The following is an 18,357-nucleotide window of genomic DNA, read 5'->3' as shown; positions in this document are numbered from 1 at the left end:
AGAGAACAAGCCAGCTCCCCCTCCAGGACCTGTCCCACAGCAGTGTTAGAGAACATGGCAGCTCCCCTCCAGGACCTATCTGACCTACAGCAGTGTTAGAGAACACGACAGCTCCCCTCCAGGACCTGTCTGACCTACAGCAGTGTTAGAGAACACGGCAGCTCCTCCTCCAGGACCTGCACAGCTTCTTCTTGGGTGTGGTCTGAGGTACAGATCTAAGTCTCTCTCTCCAAATGGCTCTCCAGTCTCTTTAACACTGTTTCTTGTTAAGTGCATTTCATGAGTCTCCTTTAGTTTGCACAAAGCTGCATTTCTCCTTGAGCTGCTCTTTACTTTGTTGTGTGGATTCCTTGGTCTGTCTGTCTGATCTGTCTGTCCATTATGTAGGCTTTATGTTAGAATATATCACCTGGAAGAACATACCATTCCCCCCTCTAGTGCCTGAGAGATTCCCTGGCTCTTCTGCTCATTCATTTTTTTTTTTCAGTATGAAATTTTCTTATCAATCATCCACTTAAAAACTTGGTATATTTGTGGAACTTACATTAATTTTATCAATTTACTTACAGTGAACTGACATTTTAATGATGTTAGCTTGTTCTATATCAGAAAATATAAGAGATCTTATTTGGTTGTGTTTTCATTTGTTCCTCCTTTGAGATGTTTTAAAGTTTTCCTCTGATGGGTTTTACACATTTCTTATTATGAAACTTGCATTTTTTCCACTTAATATTCTGTTGAGCAGGTCAGTACATGTTGACCTATTTTATTTTGTAAAGTGGATCTAGAGTAGTCTGCCGTGTCCTAATTTAATTTAACTTTGCCTCTGTTGATGTATACTTGTTACTTTTAATTTTTCCCTCTTCTAAGCAGCTAGAATTGGAATCACTTATTCATAAACCATCTGGATTTTGGAGGTAATAAATGCTGCCAAGTTATCCTCTCAAACCATTTGACAGAGTCATACAAACTTTATTACATATGTACATTGTTACCAGACCACCAAACTTTTTTAAAAAAGATTTATTTATTTACTTTCTATGAATAGACTGTAACTGTCTTCAGACAAATCCAGAAGAGGGTATTACAGATGGTTGTGAGTCATCTCATAGTACTGGGAATTGAATTCAGGACCTCTGGAAGAATAGTCAGGGCTTTTAACCACTGCACCATCTCTCCAGCCCTCTCTAAACTTTTTTTAAAGGAAAAAAAAAAAAAAAGAAAGATACTCCTGCTCTAAAAGTTGTGTGTGTTCATGAACATGGGTTATATAAGGTTTAAATGGCTGGGGATGCAACTTAGTAATTAAGTGCTTGCCTAGTGTGTGGGAGACCCTGGGTTCAGTACCAGAGTACTACAGATAATAAAGTAGCAGAAGTTGAAGTTTGCCATGAATAATTACAACACAGTCTTGGAAACGATATTTACATACATTAGAAGGTATGCAAAGTTCCCATGAATATAGACCTTGAATTGCGCCCCAAAGAGTGAGTCTCTGGATCTAGTGATACACACCTTCAATCCTAGCACTTGGGACAGGAGCAGGTGGATCTCAGTGAATTTGAAGCCAGCTTGGACTGAATAGCAAGTTCTAGGTCAGCCAAGGGCTACATAGTGAGACCTTGTTTTAATATCCTCCTCCCCAAAAGAAACTGCTGAAAATGGTTTGGTGTGCTAATGGTTTGGTGTGCTAATGGTTTGTTGTGCTAATGGCATGAGTTAAGCTGACCTTACTTTGCCAGTGACAGTAATGGCCTAGACTAAAGTGATATCTGTATGCAAAGATAAAGAAAGGACAGCAGGTGATGGGTGACTTTGAGGTGAGGCCCAAAGAAACACTTGAGTTTTGATCTGCTGACAAGGTACAAATCACCCTCAAATTCAGAGATTGGAGTCAGCAGCAAAAACTGGTTTTCCCTACCTGTGTGCTGGGATTGGGGTTCAGGATTGGGGTCTCTTCTTATATTGAAGTCATAATGTTAAGTTCCAGTCCTCTTCCATGGTGGTGTACTTCCTGGTGCTGGTGGCTTCTGGAGACCTCATTTCTCCCTGTGAGTCTCTCCACAGAGTAGAGTGTCCCTAAAACCTGGCAGCTTCACCCCCAGATCAAGTGATCCAGGGAACCAAGGCAGGCGCCTCAGTGCCTTTTGGCTTTCCCTTTGGAAGCCATTTATTCATATTCTCATTCTTTCTCTCTCTCCCTCCTTCTACCCTCTCCCCCCTCCCCCACATTATATTCTCTAGAAACAAGCTCTAAGTTCAACCCACATTCAAGAGCAGGGGAACTAAGTTTCATTTTTTCAAGGGGAATGCTGAAGGATCTGGGAACAGATTGTGAAACCTACACACTGTCCTGTCTGTTCTGACAGGGATGCTAACGTTTTCAAAAGGGAAAAGTGCTTCTCTCCCACCCACCCCCCTGTGGATCTATGGAAGATGAGCAGGCTGCAGTGTTGAATATAGATTGAAGTGAGATCTACCCTGTGCAGTCATCAAGCCAGCTAGTGAGGATAGATTTAGTAGAGGGCACTAAGAGGGGGGAGGTACAGCAGGTGGAATGGCGGAGGCAGCAGAACAACGAGCAAGTGATTAGGGAGAGAGAGAGACCAAGCATGTCAGAACTGGGAAGAAGAGCAAGATGAGGGAAAAGGAAGCTGATTTGGTTTGAGCATTTAGTGGGCAAGTCCTAAGGAGTCCAAAATTCTGGGCCAGGACCCAGATTGAAACCTCTCACCAAAGAGGTGCAGCAGTGATATTACACTGTCAAGGACTGAAAACGTAGAGAAAACAGAGCCTGGCAGGCCAGGGCCTGTGTCTGTGCTTGGTTTGGAGCAGGACGAGGGGAGTGAGCCACATCTGCATCATGGCGGGGAAGGGAGAACTGGAAGCGGAAGGAGAGACTCTGGAATGATCCGGAGCCTGCAGGTGTTGGGGTTTAAAGAGGGCTGTGTTCAAAATGAATGTGTTTGCCTGCAGGACTGCAATGAAGACAGCAGTTTTTAGGTGGAATAAAACAGTTTTGGAAATTAGATTATAGCATCTATATTGATGGCTTTTTAAAAAAATTTTTATTTATTATATGTAAGTACACACTGTTGCTGTCTTCAGACACACCAGAAGAGGGAGTCAGATCTCATTAGGGATGGTTGTGAGCCACCATATGGTTGCTGGGATTTGAACTCAGGACCTTCGGAAGAGCAATCAGTGCTCTTAACCGCTGAGCTGAGCCATCTCACCAGCCCCTGATGGCTTTTTAAATGCTCAAGATTGGGAGGAAAAATAGCTGGCATTCCAGAAATTCCTTTCTCTGATGTTGACATATTCTGTCTTCTGGATTCCTTTTAGAACCACCATGCATCCCAGGGATGGTACCCTTTCCAGGAGGATTTTTGCCTCACTTTCGGGAATCTCTTAACTGTAAGTGAAATCTGTTTACCTTCTTAGCTTTTCCCCCTCCACATACTGCTTCTAGCTGTCCTTGAAATGCGTTCATTATGTGTGTGCCTGAACAAGTATGTACACCACAGCACACCCGTGGAGGTCAGGACAGCTTGTGACAGTTGCTTCTCTCCTCCTCCTGAGTGAGTCAGCGTTCCCAGGCTTTGAGGCAGGCCCCTTTACCCTCTTAGGCATCTCAGCAGCCCCTGCACCCCCCCTCCCTGCCAGCCTTGCTTTTTAATGCCTATCTAAGAGATTGTGTAATTTCCTTCTTATCGCCAAATTAAGTATGATTCTCTTACTGTTCTTGTTAACTAAGCTTGGAATTTTTACATAACAAGTATGATTAGAATGAGATCATACTTTATACCTGTATATTTGTATGATACATAATCAGTTTTCACATTAGGAAAATAGTTTGAAAGTCTCCCAGTGGGATATAACATACTCTAAAATTTTAATAAAGATTTAAGGTTAAATGAATTAAGGACTTTAACATCAAGGTCCCCCTAAATTTCCTTCACTGTGTGTTATAGCGATTATTTTCCAGTTTTTCTTTCAAGAAAAATACTTAGGTATACTAAATATTTACAGAAACTAAAAATGGCAAAAAATATTTAGTGCCAAATAAGTTTTTTTTTTTTTCACAGACCAGTCTTTATAGCTTATGCTTCGATTAAGGAGCTATTGTTGATAAGTTCTTTTTAGTACAAAAAAGTATGATTGTGATCACTGTGGCCTTTAAATCAGCAGTGCAGCCTCACATGAAGTAGTCCAGTTCTGCAGAATGTGTAGGGGGTAAGCATGGGAAGAGATGGAAAGGGCCAGGAGTGTGAGAAGAGACACCAGATACCTAGGGCCAGGAGGCCTGCTATTTGTAACCCGATGGTATAGGCAGAAGGTGTCTGGAAAGGGTTGCAGGCCTGCAGACCTGCACGGACTCCAAACTACAGGTGGATCTTAGTTTTCCTTACAGAGAAAAAAAGGAGTGAGAGTGTGTCTCAGGAGATCACTACATTTTCATTCTTGTGTTAAAGAACTAGAGATTCAGAGCATCCTGGCTTTTACCATTGTATTTGGCTTTGGTTGTTGTTTTTTTTTTTTCCCCTCCCTTTTCCTGGTTCTTACCCATCCTACTCTGTTTTCTTTTTCTATACATTCTTTTGTGGACATCCACAGATCTAGAAACTTCTTAGGCCACTTACTCCATTCCCAGTTTCCCACACACTCAGGAAATAATGTCTTCCTCCAAGCTCCTCTGGTTCCAGAAAGTTCTGGAAACTTCTCTATCACTAGGGTTCTAGGACATACGTTACTGACCTTTCATTTGCAAGTTTGTTGTCCAAACTGGAAGAAAGGGGTAAGTCAGGCTCATTTGAATACTCTTCCATTTAATAGTGACGGATTTAATCCTTTCATCTGTACACTGCCAGCAGCAATGGTGCCAAGAGGGCTGCCTGTCTGCGGTGAGAGAGGTGGATGGTGCATGATGGGAGGTCTCTTGGGGCTCACTGAACTTGGGTGTCACAGAGCTGCTTATCTGATGTGTCAGGGATGGGTCAGGAACCAGAAACGAGATGCAGTGTCGTGTAATGTGATGAACACTGTATCTCAAGCCCAGGCTGGTCAGGGAGTTTGCAGTCCACTTGCCTGCACAGTCTGGGTGGTCTGAAGACTGTCTGTACTCCTTCAGAGAAGTCACTGCTCCTCACCTTTGGGAAGAACAAGAAAGTGTTTGCAAGTCACAGTACAGCACACTGTAGAGGTGGGGACTTAAGAAAGAGCTAGGCTGGTGGTGGGAGAGTGGTAGAGGGTGGAGTTGGAGAGGGCCCTGCGTGGACTGCTGCTGCTGCCCTGTTGGGTGTGGGGAACTCTTGGAAGTTTTAAATGTAAAGGAATGGTATAGCTTGGCTAGAGGACTTGAAAAGATGGCAACTGCTTAGAACAACTTTCACAGGAATTTAGAAAGAAGAGGAATAGGAGAGGAAATGGCTTACTTTGCAGTAGCCAAGGCACAGCGTAGGTTAAAGGCAGGGGATTGAAGGGGCAGAAGAGTTAGGAACCTCTTGCCTGGGAGCTGGAACTGCATCACAATTATTTTATTTTCTTAAACCTTTGCTTTTCAAGATTGTCAGAGTCTTGACTTTTTTATTCACTGGGCATTAAAATGCAGTTTTCTATCTTTAAATGCACGGGCAGCACCAGGAACATCACTACTATCATCTCCTGCGGTGACACTGTATGCAACTGAGCACCCCTACCCCTTAGTATTTAGTCAGACAATATCTGCCCTTTTGTGATAGGCTAATTTCACTTTGCTTAGTGTCTTTGAGGTTTGCCTGTGTTATAGCATGTGTCAGAATTCACCTCCGTGTTTTTTGGGACAGATTCTCATTATGCAGCCTGCTTTTAGCCCAGAATTCACTGTCCCCCTGCCTCCAGCCTGCACATGCAGGGGTGACAGGTTTGCTTTTTAAGGCTTACCTGTTGTCCAGCAAATGTATCCAGCTCCTCATGACACTTAAACAGTTCTTACTTAGTGCATTAGCCTTTAAGAACAGAATCGGGGGCTAGAGAGATGGTTCAGCAGTTATGAGGACTTACTGCCCTTGTATAGGACTCAGGTTTGGTTCCCAGCACCTACATAGTGGCTCACAACTAGTTCCAGGTTATCCAGAACCAGCTGTGATTGTTGTGGGCATCACACACACACACACACACACACACACACACACACACACAGAGCACATTTGTACATGCAGGTAAAAGACTTAAACACATATAAAGAAAATTAAAAATCAAAACAGTCTCCAAGCTTTGCTTCAGATGGAGAATTCGTTGTACATAATCCATTCAGCTCACAGTCATTGGTGTGCTGAGTGATGCTTTTTATAATTTAGTTTTGATGTAACTGTCAGAAGAAAACTGCCTTTTAATTTTTAATTATTTATTTATTCTTTCATTCATTCATTTTGGCCTTTTTGAGACAGAATTTCTCTGTATGGATCTGACTATCCTGGAACTCAACTCTGTAGGCCAGGCTAGCCTCAAACTCAGAGATGACCTGCTTCTGCCTCCCGAGTGCTGGGATTAAAGATGCAGACTACCACCATGAAACTACCTTAAAAAAAAAAAAAGAAAGAAAGAAAGAAAAGAAAAAAAAACCCTAAGAGGTCTGTCTTAAAATGGGAAAATACACACACACACACACACACACACACACACACACACACACACTTAAGGTTCTCTACTAACCAGATAGTATTCAGATAATCTACGTTTCAGGCCAAAAAGTATAATCTGAGAATAGCTATATTGAAAGGTTGCTTTCTGGGAAGAAAGAAAGAAAGAAAGAAAGAAAGGAAGGAAGAAAGAGAAAACCTCTCTTTTCTGGGTTCCTATATATTGTATCAGTGAAAATTGTTTCTCTTTGAAGATGTAAGAGTGATGACCATGGAATCCAAGGCTGTTGGAGTGGGCAAGCCCGTAGAGTACCCAGAACTATTCATTGAGCTGTGCTTGCTCCCCCACGGCCTCTGGGTAGAAGCTGGGCCTTTGGTGTAGTTTGCAGCTGGCTTTGTGTGCATATCTCCATTCAGCGTGTTGCTTTGGAACCTGTGAGAGGCCTGTTGGTGGAGTTTTATCCGCATCCCGTGACCAGTTGTTGGAGAGAGCCGTGGTCTGAAGCTCCTGCTGGTTTTAGAGTTATTCTCAGAAACCCTTTTTGGAAGGAGATAAAAGGAGGGGAAGGTTCCAGCAGCCAGGTTCAGTCTTGCTGCGGATGCTCTGCAAAACAATAAGTGGTTCTCTGGGACCATCCAAGAGGATCCGGTTTCCGCCTGCCTACTGTAAAGGTGAAGATGACTGACAGGCTAGCAGAGGGATGTCAAGAATCCCCTGGTCTCCCTCCAAGCTATCATGGAGGACAGATGAGGGCTTTCTCTCCACTTAAGATGGAGGTTGTAAATTTTCTTATCTGTCAATGGATTGTGTATTTCCATTTTTAAGTGACTAGGGTTGTCTTGTTGAGACTGCATAGCATTTAAAACAGTGAGTATAAAACTAGTTTTAAAACAACTGTTTCTAGTGAAGGCTGTAACAGCAGCCAATTAAGTTCAGTTCTCTGAAATTATTTCTCCTCTTCAAAGTCATACACAAAGAAGGACGTTTGACTAAAGCCAAACAGTGTAAAGGGGCTGCTGTTATATCCCAATGTGAAGGAATGAAGGATGCACATGCTATGGCAAAGGATATTTTTATAGTGTGCAAGTACGACTGTCTGAGTCAGGTGAGTGGGTGATTCTGGGCAGAAAAAAACAGTTTTTAACGAGTAGTGAGAAGAATCCATACTGGGAAGAGGAGTGAGGCCCGGAATACACTCTGGAAAGGGGCGGGTTCCAGAAGAGGAAACAGAATGCTTAGGTGGTGGGCCCAACAGCTGTAGGGAGAAGGCTTTTAACCAGCTAGTTCTACACCTGGGGCCCAGCAGGAAAAGGATTCTCTCTACTCCAGCCTTGAGAATCACTCAGCCTCAGTCTAGTAGACATGGACTCAACTCCTGGGGATTGCTAGCCAGAGGAGCTCAGAAGAGTCATTTATGTCTTAGACCTGTCTTGATAATTGAGTACTATGAGATTACTGCGCTTAAACATATCCAAATGGATAGGACTTGTATTCAGAGATGCATGGCAGTGAGTTTTTTTGGTGTATTCAAACAAATCCTCAGTCTGTTACTTATTGCACAGCACTGAGTAGGTATTTCTTATTAAAAGACAAGAGAGAAGAAAATGTCTTCATAGTTTTCATTTCCTGTGTATTTAATTCAGATAGGGTGACAGAACCCAAGTGTGAAACCTTCCCAAGAGGGCTGGCAGGAAGGTGCTGTATTTTGCACAACCTTCTGCCTATAAAGTTACTAATTGGCATCTCTCACAACATGGCTGGTGTGGTTCCCTTATCCACAGTGGGTCAGGAGGGCCAGAACTGAAGTCCACACAGTCACTGTGGATGGCAGGCCAGTGTGGTAGGCAAAATGGAGTATCTGCAGCTATCAACTTATTAGGTTTGTATCGTGCAGGGTAGCTGGGATCTTGCAGCCTACCACAGCTCTGTGGTGCATGGGTTTCAGGCACTCTATCTAGTTTGCTTTAGCACTGGCTTTTGTCTTCATTGTCTGCATTGCCTTATGAAACCCAGACTGCTTTGTAGTTTCAATTGGAGAAGGCATAGTTCTGAGAGAAAGTGATATGTCAGCTAATGTTCAAAATCAGTATATTTAGTCACATGCTAAACACAGTTATTAGATGCTTATGTAAGTGCTTTATTACATGCTTGTGGTGGGCAGTGCCCACAGAAGGACCTGGATTGTTGGGTTCGGCCAGTATAGTGCCTGCTGAACAGACACAAGGATCTGAGTTAAATACCCAGAACCCATGTAACAAATTGAATGTGGTGGTGGTGATGGTCCCAGCTGTAGAGAGGTGAAGACTAGTAGGTCCATGAGGTTCATTGGCCAGCCACCCTACTTACTTATTACTTAGTAAGCTCCAGACCAATAAAGGCCTTTATTTCCAAAAAAAAAGGTAGTTGGTAGCCGAGGAAGGACATTTGAGACTGACCTCTGGTGTTCACAGACACACACGCTGCACCTGTGAGAAGGAAAGCCAGGTATGTAGTCTGGTCACATGGTGTTTGAGAACTCCCTCCAGGGCTGCAGTAGAGCCCCGCTCAGCTTCAGATCCTGGCACTGACATGTACCATTGTTTAACTTTGAGAACGGTTCTTTGCTGCCTTCGACTTTAAAAGCATCTATGTCTGGCATGTGCCAACAGGAAGCTGTACCTTGTCATAGGGTGCTAGAGGCCTAAAGCAAACAGTGGCTGGAAAGGGCTCAGAAACCCCAATGTATATGAGTCCTTTCTTAAACAAAACCAGCAGCACATTTGTGGCCTTGTGCTGTTCTAGGAGCCCAGGGAGAGTGAGTGACTTAGTTGGAAGTTCATTGTTAGACTGAAGGGTTGAGGTCTCTGTGTGGAAGTGTCACCCAGACTGAATGGCACAGCCAGAAGCAACCCTTTAAACAGGGGCAGAACAAGAACTTGACCTTGTATGTCACAGAAACAGACAAGTAGTTGCACTTTCCATTTTCTTTCACTTTAGAGGGGTGAATTAGATTGATTCAGAAGTGACAGTAACTCAACTCATCCATTCTTGTAATACACACCTGCTGATCCAGTTAGTTGAACCTCTCTAGGTCTGGTATTCTCTAGTCTACTTCAGGAACCATGTTGATGGTTGACTGTTACCTTTGCCTGCTTTATAAACATCTGAAAGTTTCAGTAAAAGTGAGTGAAACTACTAAATAATAATTTGACAAGTTAGAAAGAAGTGGTAGAAATGACTCAGTGGCTAAACATACTTAAGTGACCTTGGCCTAGAGTCATATGTGGAAGGGGATTCTGAGAAATGTAGTTCCCTTTAACCAAGCCAATAGATGGCAGCACAACCCTCTCCCCTCCCTCCCACCACCACATTTCTGTATTTCATTGCTGTTTTGGGAACTGGGAAATAAAGGTGGAATTATTTCTGTTTAAAAAATATCAGAAACGTTGTTGGTATATCAAGTTAGTTAACAAATACTTAACTTGATTATTCTTTTCTCTCAGTAGCCTTATCTCCTTTTGAAATGGCACAATAGCTTAAAAAAAAAAAAGGATGGATTTGATCATATCCTGTCTCCTGAAAAACATTCTTGTAATTTGACAGTTTGATCTCATAATGCAATATTTTCTAAAATTGCCAGGCATAGTGCCATCTAGTGGTAGATTTCTGGACAATACTTCACATTTTCCTTTTCCGTTTCCTTGTTTTGTTTGGTTTTGTTTTGTTTTTTATTAGTTTTTTTTCTGTTCTTTTGATTTATTAAAGACAACCCTGGCTGTCCTGGAACTCAGAGATCCTCCCACCACTGCCTGGCTCTCACATTTTACTTTCTGATAAATCAGTAAGTTCACTTTTAATCATGCTTCATTTCCTAAATATATTTAGAGGAGCTATGTCTAAAACAAATACTTACAAATGGAGAAAGAACGAGGGAAGAGAAAATAACTGGAGTGGATTTTTTCTTCTCCAGGTTTTTTGTACATCAATACATACACACACTGAGTTGGTTTTTGTCTGTTTAGTTGACGATTTGAACATACACATAAAGTCATTTTTGTTTGTTTATGACAGTCATATGATTGTTTCACACGTGTGATGTAAGGAACATGGCTCAGCCTTGAAATCAGGCATGCATAGGCATTGCGTTCTGTAAGGCAATAGGTAATTGCTGTCTGCCAAGTGGCATTCTGGCCACTTTGTGTGTGCCAACTCATTACATATTCACTGACTTTGATTTCTCATGATAAGACTGACCTCTGCTGTACGTCCCCCACCCTGTGCATAGCCCCTTCACTTTCTCAATGTGGTGATAATAAACTTTGCATAATGCCCAGCATTTAGATTGTAATGGAATACATTATTCACAGCCCAGCGATAGAATCTGTAGTTAGTTTTTTTTTCTCTATCATAACTTCGTTTTGTTTGTTTTTAATTAATAATTGTTTGAGGGGATTCTAGATAAACTTAACACCTCACTCATTCCTGAACTCTTCTCTAGACTTAACTTGTTATGTCTAAAATGTTAATTGTGGTCCTGTGAACCAGACACTGATGGTTTGTGTTGACTAAGTCATTCTGGGGTAGAAGTCGGTAGCCAGCCCCCGGCCGGCCTTCCTCTCTGGCCCAGTAGTCTTTCCCCAAGTAGCTGCGGTGTCTCTATTGCCTCTGAGAAAGCTTGTCAGGCTTGGGGTCTGGCTGGAAGTGGAGCCCTCTCTGTGTGGCTCAGGGTTCTAGTTAGCAAGAGCTCAGTCAAGCTTGAGTGTTCTGCAAGGCACAAGTATTAATTATTTTTGATAGTGTTTTGTCATAGAGAATATAGTAGGTAAATTTTCTAGGATTTCAATAAAGACAAAGTCATACACAGGACAAGAACAAACAATAATTAAAATCTTGTTTGAAGCAAACAAAAAAGCAGAAAGGATCCTTGACATTGTTTAGATGGCGTCTGGGTGGGAAATGCTGATGGAGAAGTTCGTGACGTGATTCTCCCCTATCTGCCTCAGCGTGGTGTGACCCAGCAGTATCCAAGACATCACTGGGCATAGGCATTACCCATGGGGAAGGAGAGCAGAGGATGGGAGTCTGCTCCCACTATCTTATTAGAAGCATTTTCTGCAGGGACGCAGAGGCTGCTGTTCTCCATGGCCAGCACTAGGAGGCCACCAAAGCCTTATTGCACACAGGTTTCTCATCTGGAGGAAGAGAACAACAAACCAACCCTAGGGGGACCAGCACTGTGCAGATGAGCTAGTTTAAAGAGCTTGGTATCTCATAATCAGTGAACAGCCGTCTGAATTGGCAACAGCACTTACTGTTTGTTCAGGACATAGTAAGTACGAGGAACTGAGCATTTCTGGTTAGGATAACCCCTGCTTCTGAGAGTGGTACTGCCTGCACTTCCTTGGATGCACCAGACATCCGTGGTGAATCTCTGGATATAGGTCCTGATTCTTGGAAGAATCTCTGTATTCCTCCAGTCCATTCTGTTAATTGAAAACAAATAATTTTCAAAGAAACAAGTAGTTTTGGCCACAGGCATTCTAATAATATTCTAGTTAACTATCAAATCTTAGTTCTGACCCAAGCCTTTATGTATTCCATTAAGTCATTACTTCAGAAAATGCTTGTTGAGTGTCTTTGGCCTCCAGGCCCCACTAGGCAGAGGTTGAACTCTGAGGCATTTTTCCATGTAGCTGTGTGTTTTCTCAGTTCCCTTTTTGCTTTTAAAGGTAAATCAACATTTCATGTCATAATTATTGTTATTTCAGAGTTGGCCCCTTATTCAGTACCTGGTTTTTACCTCTGTTACCCTGATCACCTGAACTCTGTAGAGTTTAATTCACACTGCCTTGGTTTTTTTGTATTTGCCATTTCGCTTTATAAAAATTCTAATTGTGAGTTCTGCTGCTTAAGGACAGCTGGTCTCTTATTTCCTGTGTTTCCTGGTAGAACCAAGTGTAATACTAACAGGACAATTACTTTCTTGACAGTAGCACATCCTGTGGGTGGCTCCCCCTGGAGCCTCATCCTTTCACCCCATCCTCACTCTCCTCCCTTTCCTTACAGCTCTCCTCCTCCTTTCCGTTCTGCCCCCACTTTTGCTGCATCATATTTCTGAAAGGGCCTTGAAGCTAGCTCACTTGATGAAGTGCTTAGCAAGACTTGAGTTCAATCCCCAGAACTAAAGCCGGGGTGATAGTGTAGGCTTGTAATCCCAGCACTTGGGAGGTGGGCTCAGATGGATTCCTAGGGCTTGCTGGCCAGGCAGCCTCCTTGGAGAGTTAAGGAATGACACTGGAAGTTGTCCTCTGACCTCTACACCCATGGACCAGCTTACACACGAACATGTACCTGTATATACATAAACAGATACATAGGAAACTCTGACATAATGAACTTTTCTGGGTTCTCTGACATTTTGTCTGTCCTTAACATTTTATTTATCATTGTTTAATATAAATCCATAATTCTTGGGAGGCATATTACTTCTCTTCAAGGTATTAAAGGCAGACTCTGTAGAGATTATAACTAAAAGTCTATTAGTCCAGATTCAAGTCAGGGACATTTCCTCTTTCACCCACAAAGAGTAGATTTCTTCATTTACCCACCTTGTAATTTTTCTCTGTAAAGCTCTCGAAGATTTATTTCCTTATTCTTAGAAAGTGTGTAGTTTGAACAGACATGAACATGTGTTAAGTGAAAGCTCTTCCTATTCTATGAGATGGCTTTTGATATGAATTACGAGTTACTATTTTTGTACATGGATTTTATATCCAGGAACATTGATGGACTCATATTTTATTCTAACAATTTCTCTTTGTACTTCTCACTATAGAAAGTTATCATTTAAAGATGCAATTTCTATTTTTGTATTTCATTTGTATGGTTTTGTGTATGTGTGGTATGTGCATCCTTATGTTTACATATATGTGTGCATGTAGACACCAGAAATTGACATCAGGCATCTCCCTCCATCTCTCTCCAACCTATTTATTAAAACAAGGTCTTCTGAAGCTCACAGATGTGGTGAGATGGGCCAGAAGCCTCAGGGGTCTGCCCCTTGCCTCTGGCTCTCCCTGTTCCACAAGCACTGGAACTATAGACATGACTTGTTACCATGTCTGGTGATCTGAACTCAGGTCCTCATGCTTTTGCTAACTGAGCCATCTTCCCAGTCCCTCACTTTTGTCATTTTAACTGTATTTATTAAAACATCTATTGTATTATTAAATAATCAGCAGTGTTGCATTTTCTAGGTGTTAAAGAAAATTGTTCATTTAACAGTTAAACTGAATTTGTAACTTTTTAACGCCTCTAAGCATGTCTTTTTCTTTTTTACTATATCAGGTTTTATTTTTTAAATAGGAAGGTAGCTCAAGAATGACTAAAACCATTTATTGTTCTTTAAGAACTTAATTTACCCCATAAAAATATTCTGCCCACTTCCCTAAAGCCTTGATGAGAAAGTCACCCTATTGCCTAGCAGTGCTTGGTAAATGTGACCTCTGTTGTATAAACTTGTCTGTGGTACTGGGAGGAACTATGTGTGAATTCTGAGTTCTTGATGCTGCAACTTTGAGTTTCCGAAGGAACCCTTACTCTGACTTTCATGGTAACTCTGCCAACAGGCTGGGACCACTAGAGGACACCCTGCTTTCTCTTTGAAACACAAGGCTTCCAAACCAGCATGTTAAGTCCCCAGCCTTGCAATCGCCCTTTTCCCTAGTTCCCAGCCGGATGCAGGAGAGTAGCTCAGGGACAGACGTGTAGAAGTACCTGAAACTTACCTTTAAGTAGAGCAGCACTCTCCCCTCTGAGTTGTCTGCCGCCATGCTCTGTTTCCTTCCAGGATTCCTGAGCAGGTGGCTGTGTGTGTGTATGTTGGGGCTGAGGGGCTGTGTGTTATGTGTGTGGTTGTATGTGTGTATAGCTGGAGGGGGGGCTTAATAATTGAGTAGCTCACAATGTGGTTTGAAATCCCACATGGGTATCCAAAACAAGACAGGGTTCACTGGAGCTGACTTAAGACTTGCTGTCAAGTTCTGATTTTTTTAACCATTAATAGAAGAGCTACAGTTTTACTAACTGTACAAACTATAAATCTGAATATAAGGATAACACACTATATAAAATGTTATAGCTCTCCATAACTATCTGTACTTTTTTTGAGACAAGGCAGTATTGTAAAGACTTGGCTGGTTTGGAATTCACTATATAGACCAAGCTGCCCTCAAACTCATGTGAGATCTGCCATCTTCTGCTCCTAAGTCCTAAGATTAAAGGCATGCATACCCCACCCACAACTAGTATGATATGTATTTAATTTTTATTAGTCTCAAAATGTTATTCTACCAAACACTTGTACTGTCCAGTGTGTAGGTATTTACTATTAAGAGTTGGCTACTAATATTAAATCTGTTTAAAAATCCTTGGCCACAGTATAGCTCAGTGGTAAAATATGAGGCCCAGGATTCAGTCCACAGCCCCGGTCAGTTCATCAAGCCTTTCTGAGTTACTCTTAAGCCATATGTGGCTACCATATTTGATAAATATTCTTTCATCAGTCTAAGATGTTTGATTGTACACCGTCTGGGTTTTATTTATTTCATTTGGTTATCAGAGCTTTGCATTTGTACCATATATAATATATACTACGAGGAAGTCTGATAAGCATATCCCTCAGGGATAGTTCTCAGTATATTGTTTATATGATGATCTGCTAGAAAAAGCTATTTCTCACATAAGAACCACACAAGTCACAGTTGTGCAAAGACCTACTTCCCAGCATCCCTCGGGATAACTTTGGAATCAGTTCTCTTTTGTTTTTGCTTTATCTGTCAGGGAATGTCGAGCCAAAGTTCTGGCACAGTTGAAGCCAGTCCCTTGGCTTGTAGATCTTGCTTAGTCCCTCTCTTCCCAGTCTCTGAGAACACCTGCCAGAAAGCCCTTTAGCTGGCTTTTCCAAAACACTTTAATTTTCAAAATAGTAATTAAAGAACTCTCACTGATGTAGTTGACAAAACCCTTCAGGCTTTTCAGTGTTGCTAGGGAAATTCAGCTGGGAGTATATTTGTATCTCAGTCAAGCTTTGTGGACAGGGCTTGCATAAAGAGGCAAGAAGGCTCTACTGTGTCTTTTTGGAAAAGGGTTCTTTTTGGCAACACAGCATTGAATTCTTAGCAGGTATCTTCTTAGTGGAAGGCACATTGCCGTGCTCTCCTCCTTCCTTCTTTATTCTGGAACTTAGAAGCCACTATGATCCTAGCACTAGTAAAATAGGTTTATAAAGAATAAGGTTTAAGCCATTCTGTTGGGCAGAGTTGGTGAACAGATTTGGTCTGGGGGCTTTCTAGTTGCTAAAGCGAGAAAAGGAAAACACAGAGTTGCATAGTTTGCGTGTGTTGACAACCAGAAGCACACAAACATCTGCAGAAACCAAACATTTCCTGGAACTAAACTCAAGCAGAAATATGTCACGTGAGCCTTTGTTTAAAGAGTCTAGTGAAAAATATCTTCAACCACAGTTACATAACAGGTCCAGGACAGCACGTGTGAATTGGGTTGTCTAGGACGTAACTGGGAGGCGCACTGGCTGTCCCTAGGCAGGCGTGCAGAAACGAACTCTGGGGCCTGAGGTCTGGACCTGTGTTCTTTGGAAGTGTGCTGGAGAGCTTCAAATAATCACCCTTGTTACTGTGATTCACTCTGTGTGGGCTCCTAGACATTGCATGTGGCTTCTCCATAGTGTGCCTTCCTCCTTGCTCCAAGAAAATGACGATGACGACACCCGTGCAGACATTTTGTTTTGATGGTTAGGTAAAGCACTGAAGAAAGCAAAGACCATTTCTCAGGGAACTGTAAGAGCCAGCCCAGTACTATTTGCATTCACAGGAGTCTAGTTCACATCAGAGTAAAGGGCAACAATAGAATCTTTAGTCTTTCAAAGCATGTATTTTTTTAATACAAGTTTTTATAATAAAGTAGCTTAACTGTTCACAACTAATCTAATAGGGTAGAACCAGCTTCTCCCCCCATATGAAAGGCAACTGTAGTCAATTGCCTGTCTGAAAGAATGTGATCACAGTGGTTTGAATAAGAATGGTCCCCATAGGCTCGTATATTTGAATGCTTAGTCCCCAGAGAGTGGCACTATTTGAAAGGATCAGGTGTGTGGCCTTGTTGGAGAGAGTGTGTTCCTTGGGTTTGGCTTTGAGGTTTCACAAAGCCCATGCCAAGCCCAGTGGCTCCCTCTTCCCTGAAGACCAGGATGTAGGACTCTCAACTATTTCTCCAGCACCACAGTTGCCATACCTGCTTCCTGCCATGATGATCATGGACTAAACCCCTGAAACTGTAAGCAAGTCCCCAGTTAAATGATTTCTTTGATCAAAGTTGCTGTGGTCATGGTGTCTCTTCACACCAATAGAGCAGTGAGTAAGATACTAGGATGCATTCGTTTTAAAAATTAAAAGCATCCTAGCCTACCATGTATTTCTCATACAGACGCTAATTACCAACTGCCCATAGCACTAAATCATGAATAATAGTTTCTGCTACTTGAGACCAGATCACATCTACTCAGCAGTCTAAGAGGGTGCATTAATGGGGTTTAGAAAGGTGTCATGGGTAGGTTTTCAAGTCTAGTGATGTGTGTGTGTGTGTGTTTCCTTGTTGGTGCTGTTGATTGAACCCAGGACCTGTGTAACCAACCAGTATATCCCCCCAGGGACAGTTCTGAAGACCCCCAGTTTATATGAGAATCTGCTGAACAAGTGTTTCTCAGATAGGAACTGAGACTTATCCTCTAGCATGGCTAGAGAGAACTTTGTGATTGACAAACACTATGCCACAGAGCTGTGGGCCCTGCCCTTGCTTTTATGAGCCAGGGTCTTAGCATCTAAATTCAAGTAGCCTTTGAACTTGCCAAGGTCCTCCTTTGTGCTGGGGTTATAGGTTTGTCTACTCTGTGCAGCCGTATAAAATTGGTCTTTCTGTTGTTTAGATTAAGAAGGCTAATGCACAGCTTATGGATGATGGCCATACTTAGATCCTCCTAGGTTTTTGTTTTGTAATGCTGTGTTTCTGGGACATGAACCCAGGGCTTCATCAATGTAAGTGCTGTGTTACAAGCTACAGTGCTGTTCTTGCATTTAGTTTTTGTGTGCTAAAATTTGCACATATATTTCTGTGGATTTATACTGATATTTAAGGAAAACAAAGACAGATTGATTATTTTTTGAGACGTTGTGATGACAACATTGTTGTTGTTGTTGTTGCTGTTGTATCTCTGGCTATCCTGGAACTTGCCATGTAGATCGGGCTAGCCTTGAACTCATATTTACCTGACTCTGCCTCCCAAGTGCTGGGAATAAAGGCATGTACCACCATGTCCAGCCGCCCAAGTCCACTGTCCTGTAGAGTCTAGAACAAGCAAAGGCTCACGGACTGGGGATTATAGAGGCTCTGTATTAAAGGATGTGGTTGCACATGAAGACCTTGAAAACACTTAACTACAGACTGAGAAGAACCCTGGGAGAGCTAGGCAGTTAGTTATACCTGAGAAGGCTGGCAGATCCTCTTGAGAAGAGCTTGGCCACCAGGAGATTCTCCCCCTCCCCACCATCCAGTTTCACAGTCTACATAGCTGTACCGTCTCCTTCTGTACAGCTTAACAGTCAGAGTTCCCTAGTAGCCTACGAAGGCTTTTAGAGATGGACTTCCTAAGAGCACACAGATAAACAAATGCAGTGTTGGAAG

The 18,357-nt window shown here is 42.3% G+C and overlaps 1 pseudogene; it reads left to right on the top strand.

The window, feature by feature from the left end:
- The window catches only part of LOC116098495, an 86,185-nt pseudogene that overhangs the window by 16,851 nt on the left and 50,977 nt on the right, over nt 1-18,357 (top strand).

Source organism: Mastomys coucha, unplaced genomic scaffold (genome assembly GCF_008632895.1).
Source record: "Mastomys coucha isolate ucsf_1 unplaced genomic scaffold, UCSF_Mcou_1 pScaffold20, whole genome shotgun sequence".
Taxonomy (NCBI): domain Eukaryota; kingdom Metazoa; phylum Chordata; class Mammalia; order Rodentia; family Muridae; genus Mastomys; species Mastomys coucha.
This window is presented reverse-complemented; position numbering and strand designations above follow the sequence as displayed.